Below are 27,168 nucleotides of genomic sequence, written 5' to 3' on the forward strand. Positions count from 1 at the left end.
CACTTACCAATGCGGCGCCATTTTGAAAGATGGCGGAAAACCATTTCTGTATTTCTTAACGCTTCCCCTATCATTATAATCAATATAATTATTTATAAATCGAAATATTCTTTATTTATTTGTTTCTTGTACCATAGGGAGAAGTTCCAAATATTTCTTAACTCCTTGTTGATGGTAATTAAAATTAATCGAACATTACTCTCTGAAATAGCAATTATGTTAAAATGTCCTTAATGCATAATAAACAATATGATTATTCATGTATGCCTATAAGAAATCTCAATATTATTTATTTCTCCATTTATTTTGCTACAAAGAGTAATTCTCAATACTTTTGAACATCACTGTACATCTAAAATTTTGTACACGTGCTACAAAAATTATTTTTCACTCAAAGTATAAACTTTCGACTTTAGTACTTCGGTTGCAACACAATGAGCCTAGGTCAGTGTTTATTTGTCTTAAACAATGTTAAGTAACCGAGTAGTGACTATCGCATGTACGTATTGCTTTATATTATTGGTTTGCAGCTACAAGCTGGAACAATATTACACTTAACAAATGAAGCCATCAAACCCTCAAAACTCTACTAAAATACTTATTTTACTTTTATCAATGATTTTATTATTTCTTTGTGAAACTCAGATGAAATTTAATAGACTTTGTATATTAGTTTTAATAGGTGTATGTATTGTGAAAACTCGAACAGATTGATATTTGGGAACTTAGTAATTTTTGAAATTAATAATTTGGAGATGTGGAGGTTTAGCAGTGTAAAAATTTGGAAATTCGAAGATTTAGAAGTTTAAAGAATTTTAGAATTTCGTAATTTAACAATTTGCAAATTTTAGAAATTTGAAAGTGTAACAATTGGAACGTTTGAGAATGTAGTGATTTGAGAATTTTGGGAATTTGGGAATTTGGAAATTTGAGAAATTGGGAAATTGGGAAATTGAGAAATTGAGAAATTGAGAAATTGAGAAATTGGGAATTTGGGAATTTGGGAGTTTAGAGATTTTGAGAAATTGGGAATTTGGGAATTTGGGAATTTAGGAATTTGGAAATTTAGGAATTTGGAAATTTGGGAGTTTAGAGATTTTGAGAAATTGTGAATTTAGGAATTTGAGAATTTGGAAATTTGGGAATGTGAGAGTTTAGGGATTTTGAGAAATTGTGAATTTGGGAATTTGGGAATTTGGAAATTTAGGAATTTGGAAATTTGGGAATGTTGAAGTTTAGGGATTTTAGGAAATTGGGAATTTGGAAATTTGGGAATGTGGAAGTTTAGGGATTTTGAGAAATTGGGAATTTGGGAATTTGGAAATTTAGGAATTTGGAAATTTGGGAGTTTAGAGATTTTGAGAAATTGTGAATTTAGGAATTTGAGAATTTGGAAATTTGGGAATGTGAGAGTTTAGGGATTTTGAGAAATTGTGAATTTGAGAATTTGGGAATTTGGGAATTTGGGAATTTGGAAATTTGGGAATGTTGAAGTTTAGGGATTTTAGGTAATTGGGAATTTGGAAATTTGGGAATGTGGAAGTTTAGGGATTTTGGGAAATTGGGAAATAGGGAATTTGAGAATTGGGGAATTTGGGAATTTGGGAATTGAGGAGTTTAGGAATATTAAGAAATTGGAAATTTGAAAATTTGGAGCTCTGAGAATTTGGAAATCCGAAAATTTGGCAATTTGTACGCTCAGACAATTTGAACAGTTGAAAGTTTGAGAACTTGAAATTTCAATAATTTGTACATTTAGAAACTTTGATAACTTAAAAATGTTCATAAACATAAATGTAATAATCCAAAGTAAGCCTACGTTACACTCGTCCCTACCACCACTCTTTATTGTCATTTCTGTATACCGTAATTGTCTACGGTTCACTTGTTCGTGACAAGCGATCATTCAAGTTTTGCAAGCCTATATATATGGATTTCAGTGTATTGCAAACTCAGATAGAAGAAGCATTTACTTCTTGCCATATTCAACTCAGAAGCATCAGGCAAACTGGGTGAAGCTGCCGTCCGGATGGCGCCTTAAGGTACGTCTGTCAACGAGCTGTCCCGAACGTTCAAGACACCACAGTGCCTTAAAAATATGCCCCGGGACGATAGCAGAGTCTCCTTGACAATATAGCGAGATTGTAAAATCCCTTTGTAGCCAAAGTACATAACACCTGATCGCCAAGACAACAATGTAAGCAAGATAAGGACCCGAAGTTTCCGTGTCCACATAAAAAAGTGTTTCGTTCAATGTTAACGTTCTATGCGATACATTGAAACGAAACTCCAAGACAAAATGTAGTATTGTGGTGGTTTACGGCGGTGCAGTTTGCTACGAGATAAGCTTCAGGGCAGCGATGACAAAAATGGAAACATAAACAAAGGAAGATACCTGGTTCAGTACTTCATATGTTATTCCTCTTTCAGCATGTATGACATTGCCACGGGCGATAAGATCACTGCCACCAGGGCAAACTCTTGGGCAATATTGATGTAAAGTAGGTCTATCTAAAGTTGTCCCCTGGGAGTCGAGTGCTGCAGTCTCCGTTTTCTGTTGTTATCATAGCCACGTGGACTGTGTTGCGCTATGAAAATACAGAAATGTACACTTAAGTGTCCGTAGACGGCTCCGAATACGGACACCTAAGTGAGGAAACGTCTTCTACGAATTTAAATGTAGAAAGAGTTTCTGCGAAGAAAATGGTCTAAATATGGGCTAGTTAAAGTACTAGGCCGTGTTAGAGGTTTCACCCTAGTGGAGACACTATGAAACTATGATCCAGAAATGATGTTGAGGGAAGCAGATAAATTAAGTTTAGTTACTTTTCGTACTAGTAGAACCATTCATAAAAAAAACTAAATTTCTATCACTCTGAACACGTTTGATATGTAGCAGCAATATAGTTCATGTAGCAATAATATAAGTGCGACTTTTCTGACCTTTTCACGTTTGCTTAAATTATGACTTTATGATTTTCAATAATTTCACAGCAAACTAAGTATAACGGTAAATGCAGGATCAACAATTTATCGGATCGTTAATTTGTTTTTATTCGATATCCTTCCCATATCATGGGCGTATGAATTGGTGCCAGGTTCTTAGTTTCTATCAGTATGCAAAGGCTCGGCGATCAATTCACGTTGCACCTGTAGAACTTCTCTTGTGAGAATTGATGCGATGCTGAAGACACTTGGATTTTGCATACTTTAACGGTATATATGCCCCACTCTCTGGACGTGATCGTCTGCTACAAGTATAGGCAGATACACATCAATTCGCTTTCAAGATGTGCCATATAGGGTGGTTCATAACTTGTGAAACTCGATCACAAATTTGTAGTACCTAAACCACGTAGGAGGTATAAACATTAATTTGCATACGTGGCCTACTTGAGTTTGCTTTTGAATTATTTTTCTTTTTCAGCATCTTTTTTATGGTAAAATAAGTTTATAAGTTTACACACAAGTTTGTACAATACGAGTATACACATCAAAACACTTCTACAATCAACGTATGATTCCTTTAATTTCTTTTACGAACATATTTGAAAATATAGTGCTATATTGTAAATATCGCGCTTCAACATTAATATTCAATTATCTATCTCATAATAAAAGACATTGATAAAAAAATAAAAAAGTTTGTAAAACGCAACAAAATCACCATTTGAACACCTGTTATAATTTGTAACATCTGCTGAAGTGTTGTGCTAAATTTTAAACTGTACTAACTATGAAATAATAATTTTGAGGCAAAAGTACCATTTTTGTAGCAAACGAAAAATTACAGTAATTCGTGCACGTAACAGTAAAAGGTTTCATGTTAAAAATTGCGGCACTTATTACTTGACGGCATTTAATTTTGTCGCGTGACATTTTTTCCATCTCTAGTAATTTTGGTACACCATGTCCCAATTGCGTGTAACACCCTGTATATGTACACTCCCATTCAGAAGTTTTTGAATACGTTAATATTTAAAGTTATTACATTTAAATGTTTTTGGTATACAATTTTCGACATTGTTTAACGTGCAAGAATTTTTAATATCATTTATTAGTATAAATGTTATCAGTTGCTGTGTCATTTTAATATTATGTTTAACATACTTGCTGTTAATAAAGAAATTGCCCAATTTTCTAATTTTGTTTTCAATATTCGCTATTTCTATGACTGTGAAAGTATTTTTTAAAAAATTCATAAGTGTTCATTTTACATCATTATCTTGTGACAGTAGTTTTTAAACGCGGTAAACTAATACTTATAATAGTTATAGATTACTAAAATCGATATAATTGAACAGAAAAATATTTTTACAAATTCATATTTTAGCGATTTGTAAATTTAGTTCAGAGTGTTACTTAAATATGTAAACATGTGTAGAGTAATATTGGCAAAAAGTAGATAACTCGAGCCAAGATTCAACGTTACTTTTTGTTGGCTTAGATGTAATGGATGTATAAAAAGCTAGAGTGAAAGCAAAACGGAGAATTTATTGAAAGGCACAAATGTAGCTAAAACAATTCATAAGCCGATTTTGTGGAATACCATATTTTCTTTAAAAAAAATTGAAGAGCTTTATATTTATAATAAATTCACAGTAATAAATATAAAATGGGAATAGTATATATTATTTATATTACAGAATATTATTTATTGCTCTATACATTATGTATGTTATGGTGCAAAATGCATTCAGTGCATATGCCGTGATTAATGAGTACTTATGTATACATAAAACATTCCTAACAAACACACGTACATAATCCGTATAATAATTAATTTTAAAACAATCTCAATAAAATTTCATATATCAGTTTTCTTTCCTTTCTTACAAAGAAAAATCATGGACAACATTACTTCACTAATGGGATAATTCCAGTTAAATTCCTTGTTCAAAGTTTCTAATTTTGTAACGCCGTAAATTTACGCGTTCCTGGCCATACCAATACAAATTAGACACTTCCAGCTATCAATTAATGTCAAGAAACTAACAAATGTGCAATTTATTCAAATTTCATTGCGTTGCTTACTTATGTAACCAGAATTACTCCGCTTTCCTCCGTAGTTTATTGACAAATGAATAGTTACTTCCAGAAAATAAAATATGATACGTTCGCTGGAAATTTATTCATTTAGAGACGCGTGATATAATTTTTATAAGGCTAATGTAATTTTTAAGGAAGATGATATATTTTTTACTGAGGCTGATATAATTTTTACCAAGGATGATATAATTTTTATTCAGACTAGTATAAGTTTGACTAAGAATAATATAATTGTAATAGGGGTAATATAATTTTTACTAAGGCTAATATAATTTTTACTGAGGCTGATATAATTTTTACTAAGGGTGATATAATTTTTACTCAGATTAGTATAAGTTTGACTAAGAATAATATAATTGTAATAGGGGTAATATAATTTTTACTAAGGCTAATATAATTTTTACTAAGGCTGATATAATTTTTACTAAGAGTGATATAATTTTTACTAAGACTAGTATAAGTTTGTCTAAGAATATTATAATTGTAATAAGGGAAATATCGTTTTTACTAAGGGTGACATTATTTTTACTAAGGCTAGTATAATCTTTACTAAGGCTGATATAATTTTGAGCAAGGGTGATATAATTTTTACTACGACTAATATAAGTTTGACTAAGAATAATATAATTGTAATAGGGGTAATATAATTTTTACTAAGGGTGACATAATTTGTACTAAGGCTAATATAATCTTTACTAAGGCTGATATAATTTTGAGCAAGGATGATATAATTTTCACTACGACTAATATAAGCTTGTCTAAGAATATTATAATTGTAATAGAGGCAATATCATTTTTACTAAGGGTGACACAATTTGTACTAAGGCTCATATAGTTTTTACTAAAAATAATACAATTTTGAATAGGTCCAATATCATTTTTACTAAAAGTGTAAGTTTGTTACTTTTCTCCTGTGAAGGATTTCTTGTTGTGAATTTATCGCATTGTTTGATACGGTATTTTCGATACAGCATGACGTGATGCCGTTTAGATCGATCGAAATAGAGTGAGATCATCCTCTAACAAAAGATCTTACTTGTAGTCTGACTTTGGTTGGCAGCCGGTGATTACCGCGGAGTGGAAAGGGGCTGATAGATGGGGGTGTTTCCCGTCGATATGCTCCACCACACGCTACTACTTTATCATCCCTCGGCACCCGATCGTCCATCATTCGCAATCACTTCCTTGCGCATTTACTCTCAGCGAGAAGCTGCGTGATCAATCCAAATTTCGTTCTCACACACACCCTCCAACTTGCATCCATTTTCAATTTGGTAAAACCTCTTTGATAACTCTTGTCACGTTATATCATTATGTTCCTTTTCTTTATATTTTTATTACAACTATTCCTTCAGGTCAATATACTCAACTACCTTTACTGACCATTATTTATTTCATTTTATTAAAAATATTGGTCAAAACTTTAGAATCGCTATGTACCTATGCTAGATCTAGATTTATCACAATTAAGGATTGTTCTTTTGTTACAATTTTTTTGGCAAAATTGTTTAAATTGTTTTTTAGCAAAATTTAATTTTAGATGTTTATAGCATAAGTTATTAAATACGTGCGTGTATACAGATTTTTATGAGTATATAATAAAAATTTTGTTATAAATTTTGAAGATGTGCTGTCTAGAATGTCATATTTTATGTACTTTCTCTTTATTACTTACTATTATATTTTGTTGACATTTCTCTTACATTATAGAAAGTACTCTTGTATTTGAAATACATTGGAGATAGATGAAACTCATTTACATCAAATTATAGCAAGATTTGAATAAACAGTCTACTAAAATGTGATAAATGTATCATATATCTCCTTTGAATACATAGTAATAAATTTCAAAAAATGTGTAAGTGTCATATCTCACTCTATTAAAATATGTCTCAAAAAAAATGCTACCTATATCAAGGAACTATAATAAACAAATCTATTCGTGAAGCTAATATTTCATAATTACGACACTTTTTGATGACGCAATAATTATATAATATTTTAGCTAAGAAGTTTTCTTCCTGCAGGTAAAGTTAAATTTATCATTCTCAAGAAAATGGTTTAGCGGTAAGTTCAGATTTTCCAGCAAAACCTGGTTCGTTAGTCTTTCGTAAAAGGCACTATTCTTCGGTTCACGACGACGAGCACCATTTATCTCCCAGTTTCTTGTCTTCTTTCTACTCCATTTACCGTTACGTCCGGAACATTAATTTCCCCTTATAGCCGTGAACAGTCGTGTTTATCATTAGTTCCTCGCCACTTAGCTCTGGAAAATATACATATATAAGGCTTCCCCTGACGGCAGGTTATGCCCACAACGTACGTATAAAGTCCGCACGGTACATAATAATTTTCAGGCTGAAAACCAAACGATCGAAAAAAGTGCGCAGCTGCTCGCCATAACTTCCTAGAATAAGTATCTTCAAACGTTGTAATAACTGTCAGAAGGGGAGACGGTTGGAAAGCCTGATATAGGAGGTACGGCTGTTTCGATTTGTTCAGGAAATCTCTTCTTACAAAGAGCAATATAAGCTATCATTTGAAAGTATAGCTTTTAATATTCACATAATTCAATAACCTTGACACGTCAATCCTGCTCGAAAGTCGATAACTTTTATCTTGCAACCTTCGAATACTACTAATAAAATTTTCAAGTATTTTGATAAGCTTCAAGGGTGACTTGGAGAGCCTTGAGAAAAGATGGAGTCTAAAAATTTTAGAAGTCTTAAGCTTTAGACTTGCAAGGTTACCTGTAAACGTAAGCTTTAGACTTGCAAAGGTAAAGCATATATTATTATCAGAGAACTCGTTAATTTATGCAATAATCACTGTAACCAAAGAGTATTAATAGTGGAGATACGTAACACGCGAATAATCTTCCAATTTTCTTATTCTTTATATTAGATTCATAGAATTTTCATATCCTCCGTTTTATTATATATTAACGTTACTTTTTACGATTTCTGAAAATGGCAGTTTGTATATATTTTACGCTACATGCTTCTGTTGTTGAATGTACTTCCTGTCAGAGTTTCTTTCTGTTCTTGTCTTCGCCGATACGTAACCCTACGGTGTATTAACGGTACTAAATAAATTCCACGATATAATCTACAGCAAGTTAAAGTTAATAACCCAGAGAGTTTACGATGAAGTACATCGTTAGCTTAATTTTATTCGCTGTAAGTAACGATGCGTGACTTGTTGATGGTTAGAGTTAGAGTCCAACAGTATTTAGTTGACACAGAAACATCCAGGTAGTAAAATTTACTCCTGTCCTTCGTTTCATTTTGCGTCGACGATAAATTATGATCAATTAAAAAATAGATGCAGATGACGACTTTTATGCCTACTCAAACTTTAATCGTAGATTTTTATTAGCCATACGTTTATATGTGGTATTAAGAGTTTTGGAAGCCTGAAATATTATGGCTTCAGAGTAAACTAAAACTCAAGAATTCCAGACAATGAAATTGAACTAACATAACACGTACTAAATCGTTCAATTAGGAATACTTGCGCACATGGCTGGAAATTAATTATCACTTATTTCTGTAAATTGATCCGCGTATTTAAAGTCTGGTCGCTGCTAATTTTTAATTTATAAATGATAAAAAGAATGTTATATTCTTAGTATGGTATTACTACTAATTATTCATAAGAATTCATAAGAATACTTAATTTATCGATATGGCAGACATAGCTGTATTTATAAGTAGATATTAAAGTAATAATTGCGTTAAAAGTTCATCAAATTGGTGCTAGGTGAATTTATCTTGAAATATTAATTTTACTGATTGTGTAATTTTAGTTTTCTTTTTTTTGAAAGAAAATTTGATACTGGTGTGCTAAATATTTATTTCTGTTTTATAGGGAAGAATTTGTGCATATGGGTATTTAGAGATTTTGGAATTAAGGAATTTTAGAATTTAGGGACATGTAGATGCAGAAGTCTAGAAACTTTATCTAGAAATTTAGGGATTATAGGATTTAGGAATTGAGTACTTAGAACACAGATATTTGGTAATTTTAGAATTACAGAAATTTATTTGTTTGGTGTTTAAGAATTTGGTGATGTAAGGATTTGGCTATGGAGAAAATTAAGAGTTTTGTAATTCTGGAAATTTGAAAAAAATGGAAATTTCAAAATTTGGGGATTGGACATTTGGAAACTAGGAAATTTGGAGACTTTTTTATTTGAAAACTAAGAAATTTGGAAATATAGAAATTTTGTAGTCTAGAAAATTGAGAAACTTGAGAATTTATCAAATTAAAACTTTGGATACTTGAAAACTTGGGAATTTGAAAAATTAAAAAATTTGTGTATGTCAAAACTTGAAAATTTAAAAGACTAAGAAATTTGAATATACAAAAACTGGAAAAATTAAAGAATTAAGAAATTTCGATATACGAGAACTTGAGAATTTGTAAACTTCACAAAATTGTAAATATAAAAATTTGAGAATTTTTAAACTTGTGTTGAGAATTTTAAAAAATTTATAAATATAAAAACTTAATTTACATAATTTAGAAATTTGGATATATGAAAACTTGAAAATTTGCAAGCTCAAAAAATTCAAAAAATTTACAAATATAAAGTTCTGAGAATGCATAGAGCTTTCATGTTTAATTAAGCGTCCTCATCCAGCGTAAAGCAACATTGCAGTCCAAATGGCAGCAACATTTCGAAACAAAGGTAGTAACCATCATCGGTTTTCTCTGTCGAGCATAGAGGGTATTTTCGTGGTGCTCTAACGATGTGACACTAGATCTACGAGGTTGTTTGTCGGCGAGCACAAAAATAGGCTTCACTCTGCACTCACTTCATCACTCAAGTTGCCCGCGATCGCAGTAACGCGTCTCCCCTTCGCGCCGTTAGTCAGAATGGATGCCCGACGACTGGTTGGCTGAAAATATTGGCGTCGTGGTGCGTGCCATTAGGCACAGCGTCGCGACGCTACCAACGGATTAACCTTAACCAAGGGTTATACATGCCGAATGCTTGCTACATCGTACAAGCTATGCATTTTCAGAATCTCCTGCTCCTAAATACCCGGCTACGCTATTTAACTGCCATCTCAACTTGCCACATCGAACAGATATTTCTTATACGCTTCTGTACGTTGAATCTAGAAATCGTATTTCAGCAACATCTAACGTAGGAACTTAAAAACCGTGATACATTAGTGCATAAAGATTATTGTATAATGTCGCGGTAATGTCTTCTTAAACGTCTGAACTCTTTTGAGTACATACGCGTTTTCAACTTTAATAGTTTAATTTATATTTTCAGTCGTAATAATAGATAATGTGTTGTGGTATTTTATGCTACTAGGTGTAAGGAATTATGTTCAACTTGTGTTTGTTGTTCAAGTCTGTGATAAAATGACGTTGGTATAGTGTGGCTAAGCGCGATCTCCAAGCTAAATGTTTGAACTACACCCTGGCACATATTCCAGAAACATATTGTGTACGTTATTTGGTCATTCTCTTCCATTAGAATAAAACACCTCTTCCACAACTCCTTACTGGGAGTAACACTAGTTGTGAGGCACCCTATACTCCAAAGCCCAGTTAGATAGAAATCCCTAACTGTGAAGTCGAAGTCCCACATTTTTGCACTTCACTTTTGTTCGAAATTGTAATTAGTTAAATTTCGAAGTAGCCAAAGTAACTAATAAACCTTTTATTCATGGAAATGGTCAATCTCTTCAGCCGAATCTCAGCAGTAGTAAGTTTGAGAAATATGTGTTCGAATGTCTAATGGCCCAAGGAATTAAGGAATTAAGGACCCAAAGAATGTTTTGTGTATTTAAGACGTTTGATTTAATTGAATAACATAGATTTTCATATGAATTTCTTGTACAACAATTTTCTCGAAAAAGAATTAGATTGAAATAGAAAACTTCTGCTTTTCGTTAAAAGTTTCAACCAAAAGATACTTGCAAATATCTCTTAGGTACGCATATAATTCTTATTTACGTTTGCTTACGTTAACACGGAAACAAATGGGTGAAAATTGTTTAAAAATATACCTCTTAGGTGACAGTAGGGTGTGCACTCAAGTGTAAACAATGCATGCGAGCCAGAGGCTCTAACGGTTTTTTATAGGACAGCTATTTATTGAACGATTACTTGTAAAGTATTTGTATTTATAATCATTGTTTCTTTCTCAAAAATCATGAATTATTGAAAATAACTACTTCTTGATTTCTGTATACAATTTTTCTGTTTCTAGACCATATAATAGACAGGTATTTATACAGTGCTGATTAAATTTCGGTATATTTTCGTATAAGACAACGATCAATTCTTTCACTCGTCACACGTTATTGAAACCGCATAATACATAATAACGTAAACGACATCTGTTGACTCGTGCCTATAAATGTCGCACTTATTCATTGTTTAGAAGCATCACATGGAATGGTAATAAATACTAGATACCGAAAAGTGGAGATCTGTAGTTAACTATATTCGTCGTGTCAAGTCATCCCGAGTTAATAAACACCGCGACAAGCGATGCTGAAGATTTTACGATGACTTGACTTACGACGAACGCAACTGTTTACCACAGCACGGTGTTAGAGAAATGTTCGAAACGAATGAGCTATGCGAGGAACACTTTGAGAAATGGTGGCTCTCCAGGATCTTTTGTTCCGACACTGATTTTAAATTAGAATTTATAGACTGTCTAAAAATGTTTCAGTATGCACTGCAGGAACCCACTTATCAGTATAACCTTTATATTTTTATCTTTTCGTCAAGGTTATATTCTAACGTGCTTTGATCGATGATATCGACCTGAATAACACACTGCGAGTTAGTCTGGCGTAATTAAAAAACTCACTTTAGTTTCATTTCATTAAATAGGTGCAGTTTAACTAAACATTGCTGCAAACATTAGTTGAGCATAAATCACAACGTGGTTTACTTTGATTTCATTGAACACTTGTTGCAGTTTAATCTGATTGAATTAAATAACTCATTGCAATTTAGTTTGATTTAATTAAATAACTCGCTAGAATTCAAACTGATTTAACTTTAGTAATGTTGTATGCCAACCTAAACTAATATAGATATCCTAACCAACTATCCAATATCTCCGATGACCTCATCCTTAACTGCGATTCACACTGTCAACAATCAGCCCTACATCATCCTCAACCTTGTCCTATGCGTCATTTTTGAACCCCGTCCTTACAAATTCCAACTCCCTCCACCACTCTTCAAAATATATATATATTCCTTCATTTTTCTAAAAGTAAAAGTTATTGTCAGTCAGTCAGTCAAAGCGAACTCTTGTACGTCTACACGACAAGATATCAGTCAGTCTTACTGTACGCATTAATAAAGACTAGCTTGGAATCGAAGATTATTTAATATAATAACCCTGATCCCTACGGAATACAACAGTAAATTTGAATGAAGTACTTTAAAATATAAAATTCTATTGTATCTTAAATATGTGCTTGAAATAAATTTGAGAAGTTAAAGATAGGAGTATGAGTGTTTTAGAAAAATGTAAAAATTTATCACTAAGTGAAAGTGTATAAACACTTCCTCCATGTGTAATAGTATATGGTAATATTTTTGGAATTAGAAATATCGATCGTCAAAGATTAAGAAATAAATAGATTAAGATTAAAGATAATGAGCCTAAATTCAAATGAAACCTAAATGCAGATAATGAAAAACAGGAAATGTTACGTAAAATAATTTTTTGTTATCGTTTGAAGCTTTTGCGTATTGTATGAAGTTCGTCGAGCGATTCATAAAGTGGAATGGACTTCTCTTTGCGAAGGAAAACAATTTCCGGCAAAACAGGGAATTAAGTACTTATCTTTACGAGCGACCGTACAATTTTCTGAAAGAAGATACACCCACTACCCTTGACGCGGAAAAATTTATCGCGACCTCGATGCTACGTTTCGAGTGCATAACGCGTTCGCAGTTTGTCGGGGCTGAAGTTATTCTGGACGTTGGAAACACAAACGGTGGCGCGATAAGGCCCGCTTCGAACCAGTGTTTGTCACAGCAGAGTGTACTAATGTGTATAAAAATATACCTTTCTACTTTAAAACGCTTCTCCTGTGCTCTTTTCATCTTAACATCGTCAATTATTCTTTAGTTACTACCGAAACAATCAATATAACGCAAAAATTGTGATGCTTAAATTTTACATAACATCCTAAAAAAGATTTTGCATAAGTGAAATCACTATACAGGGTATGTCGTAAAATTAGAACTGATTTAGACTTTAGTAAGAGATGGAAAAAGTGTTGAAGGAAGAGTTGAATGATATAATGCGTACTTTTCTATCATTTATATATTACAATAGCATATTTTCTCTGACTCTGTGTAAATGTGAGCTGAGTTTTCAATTGAGTTCTCACTTATGACGCACGAGTTTACACTTGATAGAGTTATTTTAACTAGAGTTATCTTATAGAGTAATTTTAACTACTAACAAAAGTGTTTACAAGTATAAATACAATTTTTAATTGAGACTCGTTATTTAACATTTTGTCAGTAACATTGTTCAGTAAATAGAAAATCTTCATACAGAATCTCCCTCGTAAACGTCTTATTTCATAACCCCCACATGACAATACTATCAATATTTGTCTACAATTCTGAAACACCTCCACAAAATATATTTCTTTATATTTTCAGATTGTTGAAAACTGACAAATTGTGAATATTTAATATACAGGCAAAAATATTATGCAGTTTGTTTGTTACAGAATTATGAGGAAATATCTTATGCATGAAATAGGTAACGATTTCCATTACAATGCACAGAAGTTGATTGTATCATTGTGTTAGCGTAGTTGCATGTCCTTTATGATGTGACAACAATTCCATACCGTCCGTAGTTATAAAATACGGTAATAAGCTCTAACGTTTCCGTCACATAAACTGCACACAATGTAAACGCCAGCGTACTCATTGGAAAATGGTCTTGGCACTTTGACATAAGATGCTACTATACTCGATAACTGAGAATTAACTGCTAGCAGGAGTATTAGAATAATCAAAGATGGAACACGGTGAGGAACATGTACAGATCAGACATCTTTGGTGTAACATGAAAATTACTTATTTCATACATTAAATAGTTATTATAATTCTGTAACAATTTATGGACAAATTTTGTGTATTCTTCTTCTTCTTTTTTCCGGAAAATTAAATTGTCATTTATCTGATTAAGTAATGTGAATTACATCCTCTTTGATGAGGATAGTTTGAATATCCTCGTAAAAACACGTGGTTCAATAAAAATATGGCAAAATAGCATGGAAGATCAATTTCAAGCTTGTAGATCGATGGAAATGGTTACATAAACATTTTAGATTATATTACATAAACAACTTCAAGTCTACATCTAATACTGTATTAGTCGCCATGATACTGATCTTCCATTCTGCATACTACTGTATAGGACCATATTGTTTTTAAATGTCTACAAGCTGATTTTCGCCACACTGCAACTCTGATTAAGACTCTATCATTGTATCATAAAATTGTAGACTCCAAATAAAATATTTCGTAAAAATTTGATTGGCAGCATTTGTTTAAGTTATTATACCAAAATTAAAAATAAGCGCTGGGAAAAAGACTGAAACTTGAAACCTTGTGCTCTCGAAAGGTGACTCACATTAGCTACGAACTACATAATTTTTTACTAAAATAAGGTTACACATGTGATCTCAAAGAAACTAACAATGATTAATAATATTTAAATAATTTCAAAAGAGTTTATCAAAGTTTACAAGTTTGAACTATTAGAGTAGCAAAAATACTCTCGAGTAGAAATTATTAGCGAACGAAATTCGAGCGCAAGGAGGACAAGATGCAAAGCACGATGTTACCGAGAACGATTCGTTCGTACAAACAAATTTTCTACGGATACATAAACTTGAAGCCATTCGAGAATAAAAGTCGTATGCTAGCCGCGACCAAAGCGAATCTCCGATACGCATTGCACAAACCAGTTGGCCGGAATAAACGTACTAACCATAGGTTGGCGAACAGCCAGAGCACCTATCCGCGTGAGCATTCGTCTTTTCATCGCGACGCGCCTCAACTGAACCGAACAGATTGATGCCCGGCTTAAAACACGCCGTCGAATCATCTGAATGATTTGAATGCCCCTAATGCGTGGCGTGATTGAAATTTTCACGACCTAAATCGCTGCCAAACGGCTGCCAGTTGTTTCGATCGTTCTGTGATCGTCGAGCGATACGCGCGCACGAAAATAATGTTTCAACAGCTTCTATAAATCGTGTTCGTGCTTCACAGTAAATTTAATGCAATGTAATTTACACAAAATGGGGATTCAACATTTGGAAATCGTGTTCTTTGCGTATTCGTGGCAAATTTATTTGCTCACTTCCAGCCCGCCATTTTCGTGTACAAACTACGGCTGTAAACAGCATTTAAATATCGATGGAATTCGGCTTTGAAAGTCAAATACTTCGAATTTTATGATATACTTTAATTTTACGTAGTATTTGAATATTATGGAGTAGTCAAATTTTCCGAAGGACACAAGTTTTTTAAAGTGTTCGGTTTTTTTCGAAATACTCGGGTATTCAAAAGTATTGGAATTTATCGAAGTTTTCAAATTTTCTGAAGTACTTGAATATTTAGAAGTAGTTGAATTTTTCGAAATATTCGAATTTCCGATGTATTCGAATTTTCATAAGTATTCGACTTTTCTGAAATATTTGAATTTTCCGAAGTATTCGACTTTTCCGAAGTATTCGAATTTTTCCAAATATTTGACATTTTCGAAGTATTTGAATTTTCCCAAATATTCGACTTTTCCAAAATATTTGATTTTTTCAAATATCCAGCTTTTCCAAAGTATTTTAATTTTCCCAGACATTTAACTGTTCCGAAGTATTCCAATTTTGCCAAGTATGTTAACTTCATAACTGCATTCGAAATCACTCGTGTATTTGAATTTTTACACCTATATTACAAACACTGCAATTTTCTACATTTATTAAATTTACAAATTTTATTTTATTATCTGTAAAATTGTTCAAATATCCGACTTTAGTATATACTCGATACACTTTTACGCTTTGAACAATTTACCTTCACAAGAACAATACACGGCTGCTAGAAAAAATACATTCCCATTGTATTTTTTAATGAAAGTAGGCGAGCGCTTTGTAAGAAGGTGTGAAAGTACAATAGCAAGACAATTAATTTATAAGACTTTCCAATCTTCATTTATTTAGAACAGATTGATAGATTGTGAAAAATTTTATGTACTCACACTAGCAATCTGTAATACTTACGTGTGCACTTAGAACGATTATTAAATTTAGTTGCTGAGTTGTTAATATTCTATCCAATTAAAATTGTGTCGATTAATCAAGGGATTCTCGGCAATCATATACAATGCGTCATATGATTTATATGTAGAAATTTTGTTCGATGCATCAGTAATTCTGTAATGCAATTTATAGATGTATAGTTCAAAATCATAGCTTCTTCCATTTTGTTTTACAATCTTTCCAATTACATAAGTACTGAGAAATGCAAACCTCATCAAGTTTCTAATATTTTAATCCAGTCATTGTTACTATTACATAGAACACTTCATTTACTAAAATTATATAACTTCAAATAAAACCAATAGCTTTCAATAATTTATTAATTCATTGACATTCTTCGTGCAAGGAATCGAAAAGTGAAAACAAAAAGTTTGAAGTGTCACTTTTTAGGAAAATACTTTTTCTTTATTAAAATAGTATTTACATGAAGATCAATGTCAGTAAATATCAATGAAAATGTTCTAATTTTTTACTTTTTTTTTTAAGTAAACTGCAATATAAATAATGTAAGTAAATTGTAATAATATATTGTATAAATAAATAAAATTTTACAGAAAGTTGCTTGACTAGTTTCGTACTTTTAGACTGATTTGTTTCTACTCTTTAATAATTATCGGTCAATTATGTATTTTACAAATAAATAAAATTCAACGGAAAGTTATTTCTCTAATTTTAATATTCCCAGCCTGATTTATTACTACCCTTTAATAATTATCGATCGAATATTTTATAAATAAATAAAATATGATAGAAAGATGCTTCTCTAACTGATATGAATAACTTCCACTTTCCAAATATCGATCGATTATATATTTTATAAACAAATAAAATTTAATGCAAAGTTACTTCTCTAATTTTATTATTCAGAGCCTGATTTATTACTACCTTTCAATAATTATCGATCAAATATTTTATAAATAAATAAAATTCGATAAAAAGATGCTTCTCTAATTTTACTTCCCACAACCTGACTTTCACTCCTCACCAATTATCAATTGCCATTGTTAAAAGAAAGAACGTCACTTGATATTTTTAGAAACGTTACAAGATAATGGTAGAGTGGGGGCTCCGTGAGAATATTTCTACAGAGGTTATTTCCCGGCAAGGTTTTGAAACGTTTCCCCGTAAAACCGGCAATCAGTCAGTGACTAATGCCACAAGATCACGGTAGAAAGGCCTCAATCCTTTGACGCGAGTACGCATAGAAATAAAGTGTCGATGGAAACGATGCCTGGCGTTGCAGCGAGACATTAATAGCCTTTAGACACGGAGTATTTTATTGCCGGTAACCTTTCAGTACATGCAATCCAGCAGTTCTGCACTGTTGGCAACCGTTACTGTCCGAACGTCCACATTTCCTTAGAGGGAAACGTCCAACGATGCATACTTAACGAGCGGCCCGTGTTTTCTTAATGCCTTTGCCGATTGGAGCAATTAATTACTACTCTCGACGGGAACGAAACAAATGTTTAATGTTAGTATAAAATTCATTTGAATTACTAACAACTGATTTCCAGACATCACGACGCTAACGTATCGAATGTTTAGATACACCCTATGTATGTTTCAACCAAACTATGGACTTTTCTGTTTTATCGTGGTGTTACAGGAATCGATAAAGAAACTTTAACAAAATAATGATTAAAAACGTTAAATTCATGATTTTAGAAACAATTCTATATGTCACGTTTGAAATAATTTTCCATGTGATGACATATTTATGATGATACAGTTGTGTTCACATATGAAGTTACATTTAAAAATTCGTATAAATGTCACAGAGTAAAAGTTTGTTAGAGTTTTCATTTGCTTTGTGGTTCGATGAACGATATGGCCACCGTAGACTTTTGACCCATATTTTAGGTTAATAAATTTGTACAACGATGTTAAGCTGATACATTGATCACAAACTCACATTTAGGCCAGACACACTATTATCTGTATTATAATACAGATTATTAAGAACAAAGGTACTTAGTCCTTTAATTTACTAGTATATCAAACTTGCAGCTCAAATGTTCCTTTCGTTTACTTTTCTTAAAAGTAGTTAATTCAGCTGCAGTATTAGTCACATATGTCACATATGACACAAGTACAGGAGTACTCCTTCAACTTCATCTTTTAATCTGTTGTTGTATATCATTCTCAATGCTAAGAGCCCTCATAAGTGCTTTTTCTGCAAGCAATTAGTTTAACTGAACGTGAAATGCTGGTCACATATGTCCATACGGTCAACGTGTTAATTAAAGAGGTGCAAGAAACGTGGACATGTGCATAAATAAAACAACAGATCAATCTACTGATTTAGTGAAGTAATTAAAGGATACAAACCGTAAAGAAAAATATTCTACCCTGGTTAAAGGAGTAAGTCCGTTATTGAGGATTAGGTTTCATATATAAGCTAAACAAATGCTCAATATTCAGCGAGTAATATTTAGATAGTATCTTTCGGTATAGTGTAGATCGTTGTAACGTTTCACAATAATTACGATATCCAGGCAATTAACTATATGTTCGGTCTATTAAAATAATAGTAATTCACGATTGTGTCTACGTAGATAGCGTATCATGCTGTATCGTTAGTGCGTGCATAGAACCGTTACGAAGCGATAATTGTGTGCAAGGTGGATATTACTAAATCAACTAAACCACTGACGATGATAAATTAAACGTCATGCAAATTAGACTCGGCGGATTTTACATTTTTTCTGTGTCCAACAGGATTAAGAAATGGGTTTGTTGCCCGCTAAAAATTTCAAACTAATAATTACAGGTGATGAACAAACTAATTGAGACATGCTGAATAAATTAGTCGCATATATGCCCATATGAGTTTTTTTAATTAATGCGAAGAAAAAACTGGCACATTGTTTACAAAAATATATTGTTTCAAATTGATGCGGCCACCTCGAAGTTATTGTTCGAGAAGTATAAAATTATACCGAGAAGGAAGTAAATTCAAGTAATATGGAATAGGAAGAAATGCATTTAGCAGTAATAAGACAATTAATGGACGTTTTGGAGAATAATTTAATATTATAATCAGGATTTCGTATACTGTATCCGCTTATCCTACATACCGGTTTTGTATAATTTATGATAATACGTGTAGTAAATTCTTTTGTTTGAATGTTATTATCCCGGCATTATAGATGTACTAAACAGGCTTAAAACGAAATATGAAGCTACTGCTATTAAAATTGATTGTACATATAAGTAATTACTAGTCGAATATTATTATTTCACAGAATATACAGGGTGTCTCACAACTAGTGTAGGTCCATGAAATAGGAGGTAGCTGACGTGATTCTGAATAAGATTTCCCTTTACAAAAATGAGGTTTGAAGCATCGTTTCTGAATTATTAAGGAAAAACACGGACCAATCAAAGCGCGAGGATTACACATGCGCAGAGACGAGAGCGACAGCTTTGGATAACGCGTAGTTATCCAACGCGTGGTAATCCAACGCGTAGTAATACAACGCGTAGTAATACAGCGTGTGAATATCGAACGCGTAGTAACCTAGCGCGTGCATATTCAACGCGTAGTAATCCAACGCGTAATAACGCAACGCGTGGTAATTCTAAGCGTAGGAATCTAATGCGTAGTAATGTAACGCGTAGTAATCCAGCGTGTCGATATCTAACGCGTAGTAATCCAGTACGTGGATATTCAACGCGTATTACTCCAACGCGTATTAATACAACGCATGGTAATTCTAAACGTAGGAATCTAACGCGTGGTAATCCAACGCGTAATAATACAACGCCTAGTAATACAGCGTGTGAATATCGAACGCGTAGTAACCTAGCGCGTGCATATTCAACGTGTAGTAATCCAACGCGTAATAACGCAACGCGTGGTCATTCTAAGCGTAGGAATCTAATGCGTAGTAATGTAACGCGTAGTAATCCAGCGTGTCGATATCTAACGCGTGGTAATCTAACGCGTAGTTAACCAACGCGTAGTAACCCAACGCGTAATAATCCTCACACTCTGATTGGTCCGTGTTTTTCCTTAATAATTCAAAAACGAAGCTTCAAACCCCATTTTTGCAAAGGGAAATCTTATTCAGAATCACGCCAGCTACCTCCCATTTCAGGGACCCACACTAATTGTGAGACACCCTGTATACGATGATCGGAGTAATGGAAATTTAAACTCTCTGCGAATCATAAAAACGATTAATTTAATACAGAAAATTATAGAAAATAATAAAGTACATGAAGTAGTAGGTTTCTCATTTATTATTAGTGCACGGTTAATCATTTTCATGATACTAATTTTATGTTTGCAAGAATATACAATTGAAGTGAAACTGGTTAAAAATTGTATGAAAACTAATATTTTTGTAATTTCTTACTGCCTCGATTTTGCCAATCCTTCTAAAACGAATTACAATTCACATATTAATAAATACACTATTTCAGTGAAATTGATTTCCCGGTGAATATTAATATTTCGTGTAACGTTCAAACCGTTTAATCGTTATTGATGACCAAATAAATCACAAACTGATCATTAAAAATAATTGTATATCGCATGTACGCAGCGACATTAATTGGAACTGGTATTCCAGCATCTATTTCGATATTATCATTTTGTATTGTTGCAATATATTCCACGTGATTTATTTTATATTTTACACTCTATTAATTCGTGAAAGATAATTTATCTTCCATTACACGATTCGTAATGATGTACATGTTTGAGGCGTGATAAAAGCGGTGATTCATTTTCGCATTAGCCGTCTTCTTTTTCACTTTGAAAATCTCTATTTAACATTCTGCAGTCTTCGTACGCCGGAAATGTAAGTAAATAGGTCATGGTGCGTTTACGTTGCCAGTCGTGACAGATATTATGAATAAATATCGAAACAACCCGTTATTTACTGTTATTAATCATCAGTTTCCGTGATATCTATACATTCGTTGCAACGTAATTATATAAGGAGTACGTTTCAATCAAGATAAGAATCAAAATACATATCACGTCGCGTTAATTCCATTTCTTTGGAATTCCTTAACGTTAGAATCTTTCTTTTCCTCGTTGTTGCGTACTTCAAATTTGAGAAATTACCCATGGAATAAGAGAAGCAGGAAAAGATAATATTAATTATAATACAATTTCCTCCTTCGAACAGTAAATCATACTTAATTTGCTTTCCAGCACATTAAATGCTGCTGCAAAAATATCATTAAATTATATCTCTGATTTCCGATAATTTAAAATGAATGCTATTAAATGCGAGCATAAATAGATTTATAAATTGGTATAAGTATAAAACAAGAGACAGATACTGTACCGATAATTCCAGTATTTACTCTAAAAATAAATTATTTTTATTTTTCATACTCTCAAATATAAATTTAAATTTTATATAAGTTCGGAACCTGTCTCTAACCTTCAATAATTTAAAAAATAATGTTAGATTGAAACCTTTCATGTTTAGTCTTAATATTTTTTTTTATCATATTTATAAATAATATTATATCATATCATATTTATCAATAATATCGTATCATACCATATTTATCAATCATTTTCTTATCATTTTTTATCAATAATACAGATTGCAAACAAGAATTTTACATTGATATTATTTTTAATCAGCTTTCTATTGCAACAAAAGCAAATTAAAGAGATGCAGGAAAAATAGATATAATTTCATGAAGTGGTTAATAAACAGATTATTCTGTAACAATGTTGACCAGATTTTGGAAGCATGATTTATAAGTTAAATGATTTTAACATCTTTTTGTTAAATGCGGTATAACAAGCCATCGTACGCGGTTTGTAGTATAATCTGGAGATTATTAGGCTCGAAGTTAGTACCAAACTTTGGGTAACAACTAATCTAGACTCTGGAATAATGTGCCAGACTGGTGCTGCATACAAGTTGCTTCATGAAATGGATACACGTATGAGATTTAATCGAGTTTAAATAGATGATAAAAATTTTAGTTGAACACCAAATTCTCGAGTATTTTCGGAAACAGTTAACCCTTTATAATTTCTCACATGTACTATACATTTCTATTTTAAAAATTTTATTTTATTTATTCGTAACAAAATATGATACATGTATTCTTGCAAAGAAATTTATTTTTTATTGTTATACTATTTAACGAAGAAATTTATTTTTTATTATGACACTATTTAACAAAGAAATTTATTTTTTATTTTTACACTATTTAGCGAAGAAACATGCGTACAGAGATTCGTTGTTGTTTGTCATATGAGAGTGAGTATTGTTAAAATAATTACATGCGATTATTATCGTTCCTTCCGTTTTTAATTATTTCAGAAATCAAGAAAAAATTTATATAATAGAGATGTCTATTCTTTTATAACTATCTTTCCTTATCTTGTTATTTTTATATAACGTTGCTCTGTAACTTCCACATCGTAACTATTTCTCAATAAAAATTGCTAAAAACTTATAGCATGTCCACACATAATGAGTTAATTTTTACCGTATATTATTTTGTCCCATATTTTTTGTGATCTTTAAACTAACATACAGTTTAAATTTTAAAGAATCAAAAAGAACTTATGTTCATAAAAGAATTTATGTTCGATTGTTAATTATTGTCATTTTGAGTTAAAGACAATTATAATCGAAATAGAATTGGTAACAACAGTTACGAACTTTCTTGATGAAATATGCGACCATTCTAAAAAAAAAAACTTTTTCCAATAAATATTTTACTTTGTCCAACAGAATTTTATTTTTCATACAACAGTCCTTGCGGTGTAGCGTATTTATACTTGCCAACCTTGATGTATTACACGCGGCTGTTAATGGTGAAAATGTCACAGGGAGATTTATTGCATGTTATTTACCATCATTGTTTGATATAGTTGTCGTGTACAGATAGAGTTGATGGTATCGCAACGAAAAACCTGTGATTCCATCATTCGTCCCCAACCATGTGTCATACGCATTGCAAAATCCTTTGCAAACATTTATCTTCGTAACTGTACGGCTTTCGACCGTCAATTTCGTTAACTATTCATTGACAATGACGAAATGAAATGAATTAAGAAATCAAATGCGGTTATGTAGCGATAACTGTATCATAATAGATGATACCTGACTAAATAAATTTTAATTGTAAAATCGACTTTTCATGGTCGATACATCAAGAGTACAATAGACAGTAATCGATTTTTAATTTTCAAAATTTAAATACAAATTCTCTGTAACAATATTTTTTATCAATCGTTTAAATGAGAAATCAATACTTTCACTGAAAACTTAATAAATTTTACACCATGAAAATTAATTTTTATGTCAAGTAATGAAATAATTTTATATCAAGTATGATCAATGAAATATTAAATGTTAATATGCAATAATACATGTCATTACGAAATAGTTAATATCACCCTACATGTGTAAATAACGAGAAATTTAATCTGAGTAAACGAATAATTATTTGTTTCGTATGTGTATAAATAATTATTCAATTCATATATGTGCAAACATAATTACCTGACAGATATATGTATAAATTATTTTATTCATACACGTGTACAGGATAATTTGATTCATACATATGTAAACCTAAACCTAACTATTTAATTCATGTATGTTATTTACAACGAATTATTTCACGAAGATTATCTTGGTAAAAGTTCCTCTATATTCGAAAATGTCCACAAGTTTGAAAACGTTGATCCATCGCATGAAAAAAGAAGAGAAGAAAATGACGTTGGTTAGCAACGAATGAGCGTCTAATGTGACACGGAAGAAGGATAAGGAGATAGACTCCGTGTCTCTATTTAGGCGCATGATAAAATACGTACAACGAGAAGGTACAACGAAAATGACATTAACATGAAAAACTCGTTGACGAGAGCCCTAGTTTCGTGGTGTCATGTCGCGCGATAAATTAATGGCCGGCCATCATTGCGCTCATACACGGTTGTACAGTCACGCGGACACATCGTAACGCATCATTTGTTTTCTCATTATAAATGTGAGCCGCCGCTCTACCGCGCCGTGACACTCAGCCGAAATAAATTGCCACGCGTTACGTTTGTACTTTCAATTTATATTTAAAATGACTACAACAGTGGAGGAGGGGGCTCGTGCTGCCACACTGTACGCGGAGACAAATTGCCCATTTGCATAATGCCGTTATTTATTAATGATCGCGATGCTGGTACTTCTGGATGCTACATAAATACCCACCTGCAGCGTTCACCAATCGACAAATCAGCCTTCTAATTCGACACACGATTGCCTTTTTCTGTTTAACCATTTATACATGATATTTTATTTTATACAACCTTCGAATAATAGTAATCTTTGATTTATTTATGATAAATCTAGCAACGTTTTCTATGTTACCAAAGATAACTTTTAATGTCACATCAAAATTTTATTTACCCATGAATTTTATCTAATTTATTAGAGAGTTGACGATATTTGACAGCTTGTCAATAGTGTCGAACTTCGTATAAATATGATAGAAATGAATAAATAGTGTTACCAGACTGCGGATGCTTATACATATATGATATATGAAAGAAAAATATAAATCGTGAAATTTAGATCCGTAAATTACGGATTACATTTATGTTTATTTTGCTTCCGATGTGTCATAAATGCATAAACACCCACAGCCTAGCTATTACAAATGGTTATTAAATTGTTAATGCACTGAACCATTACTGAATTAATTATTGCAATAGTTTGTGGAGTTGGGTTTGAAAATGAACATGAAATTTCAATATGATGAACTATGTCTAAAAATTAACATTTCACAAGAAATAGAATTTCACAAAAATAGGTTTTGGTATATTTACTAGTATGTGATGTTAACGTAGTATGTGTACACTATCATATACAAATTAATGTACGGTCATTTATGCAGACTATTTCCTGTCTTATCCATTAAATAATTTTATATCAACTTCATTGTATTTCACCACTTTTAAATTTATCAGTCACTACCTCAGTTAGCAAGTAAAAATTATATTTATTGACCAAGTCTTTTTGCCTAAAATAAGTTTATAAATATAACTATAACAATTTTCATATTGTACTTATAACATTTATTTTTCAATTCTGAATAAGATCTATAATGATCAACAGTGATGAAAACTCCATAGACAAACAGAAGTGTTCAGATTTAATCAAAGAATCGTGCTCACAGAATTTTCAACTTGTCATATTTCTCGCACGACAACTATAATTATAATCCTTTTACCACAAAACAAGGATATCTGTCACTGAATTTTAAACGTAAGTTTTCACACCAGCGTCGTATATCAGCTTTCTATTTACGCTAATTATATACCGATAACAGAACCACCTATCTATCTACCATAAAAAAGAAAACCGACGAACGATCACGAGAACCTGTTCATAATCATAAGACTAACAGTTTGGTATGTTGAGTGGTATAGATTAATGAATTCAGCAGGAAATATCCAATTCGAGAATACTCACCGGTTAAAGAGATAAAGTAGACAGTAATCATACTTTACTGATTCCACCTAATTGTAACTTCGGGAAACTTGATTACATAGCAACTAAAAATTGCCCTATTTGCAAACAGTTTAATTTGTTCAAAAGTTTAAGATCCAAGAGATTCATAACACTTCCGACTTTGCACTGATTAATTCTTCTTTGGACTAAAATAGAATCGTGAGACGAGTTTTCTCTAATTTACATGAGTGGTATAATTCAGCTGAAATTCATGATGGATTCTGTAATTCTCACAAGTGTGTGGTATTTCATAGGAACTGAACATGTGTGATTAGGAGATACACAAATTCTTGCAAATATGATTTCATAGAAATAGATGGATTAGTGATAGGTTGAGATAGGAAGATTCGAGTTCTCATCTTTATAAAAATAATGTAATACAATATCACAAGAATCAGTCTCTATATCTTCTGTCTATAACGGATGAAAATCTACATTATACTTGACACTGTTTTTCTAATAGAATGAAATTTAAACTTCAACAAGGAGAACACGTGGATAAATAAGTTGAATAAGTGTAACCTACTGTTAAATACGAAATAGCTCTTCCTTCAACTGAATGCATCGGCATATTTTAATTAATTAATATTTGTGCAGATAGTAATTAGTCCATAATGTTCGGTGCGAGTATCAAAGCCGAGTTGCCAGCCAAAAGAGTCAGAATATAAAATATCGAGGAAAGATACAGTGCGAGTACAAGCGTGCCAGGCGTGTTGGAGTTTGCGCGACTTCTCGGCGTAACCAAGATATACGAGCACTTTTCCCCAAAAAAGTGTTAAGGAATTATGCTTCACAGAGTAAATGAGATGTGTCTGCACCAGGACATAGATCACCGGCATGCTATCCATTCTCACCACCGTGGAAATAAATACGATCTTCCTCGCGAAAGAGACTGCCGTGGAACGCGTTGGAAAAAGAAGACGAAAAGGAAGGGTGCCGTTGGTTAGAAAAGAAGAGACAGTTAGAAAGGATGGTTAGTCGAAGAAGGATAGTGAAATCGTCTCCTAGAGGCCCGCATCCAGCAGCCACATCTTTCTACCCGACACTCGGGGGATCCAACGTAGCCATTTCTCTGGCCTGTTATACGCCACCTATATACGTATCTACTACCCTCGGTACGTAGCTACAGCCAGCAAATAAATTGATCCATTACTCAACCGAGCAGTCATCTTCCTTCCTTTCGCTTCTGTTCGCTGGTTTCGCTTGCCGGCTTTTTCCTGCAGACTTTTCCGGGAATGCTGCCAGAGATTCGGTAAAGCCCTTTT

General features: G+C 32.3%; 1 protein-coding gene and 1 long non-coding RNA gene across 15 annotated transcripts in view; one reads left to right on the plus strand and one right to left on the minus strand.

Annotated features, from left to right (window-relative positions):
- LOC105661785 (uncharacterized) overlaps window positions 1-27,168 on the minus strand; it is a 351,630-nt gene that overhangs the window by 208,978 nt on the left and 115,484 nt on the right. The window lies entirely within an intron of this gene.
- LOC143265055 (uncharacterized) overlaps window positions 1-27,168 on the plus strand; it is a 50,752-nt gene that overhangs the window by 21,453 nt on the left and 2,131 nt on the right. Inside the window, exon 2 of the long non-coding RNA XR_013039166.1 lies at window positions 26,725-27,018. This is a non-coding gene — a long non-coding RNA (uncharacterized LOC143265055). The remainder of the gene's footprint in view (window positions 1-26,724; window positions 27,019-27,168) is intronic.

The sequence above is a fragment of the Megachile rotundata genome, chromosome 1 (genome assembly GCF_050947335.1).
Source record: "Megachile rotundata isolate GNS110a chromosome 1, iyMegRotu1, whole genome shotgun sequence".
In the NCBI taxonomy this organism is placed as follows: domain Eukaryota; kingdom Metazoa; phylum Arthropoda; class Insecta; order Hymenoptera; family Megachilidae; genus Megachile; species Megachile rotundata.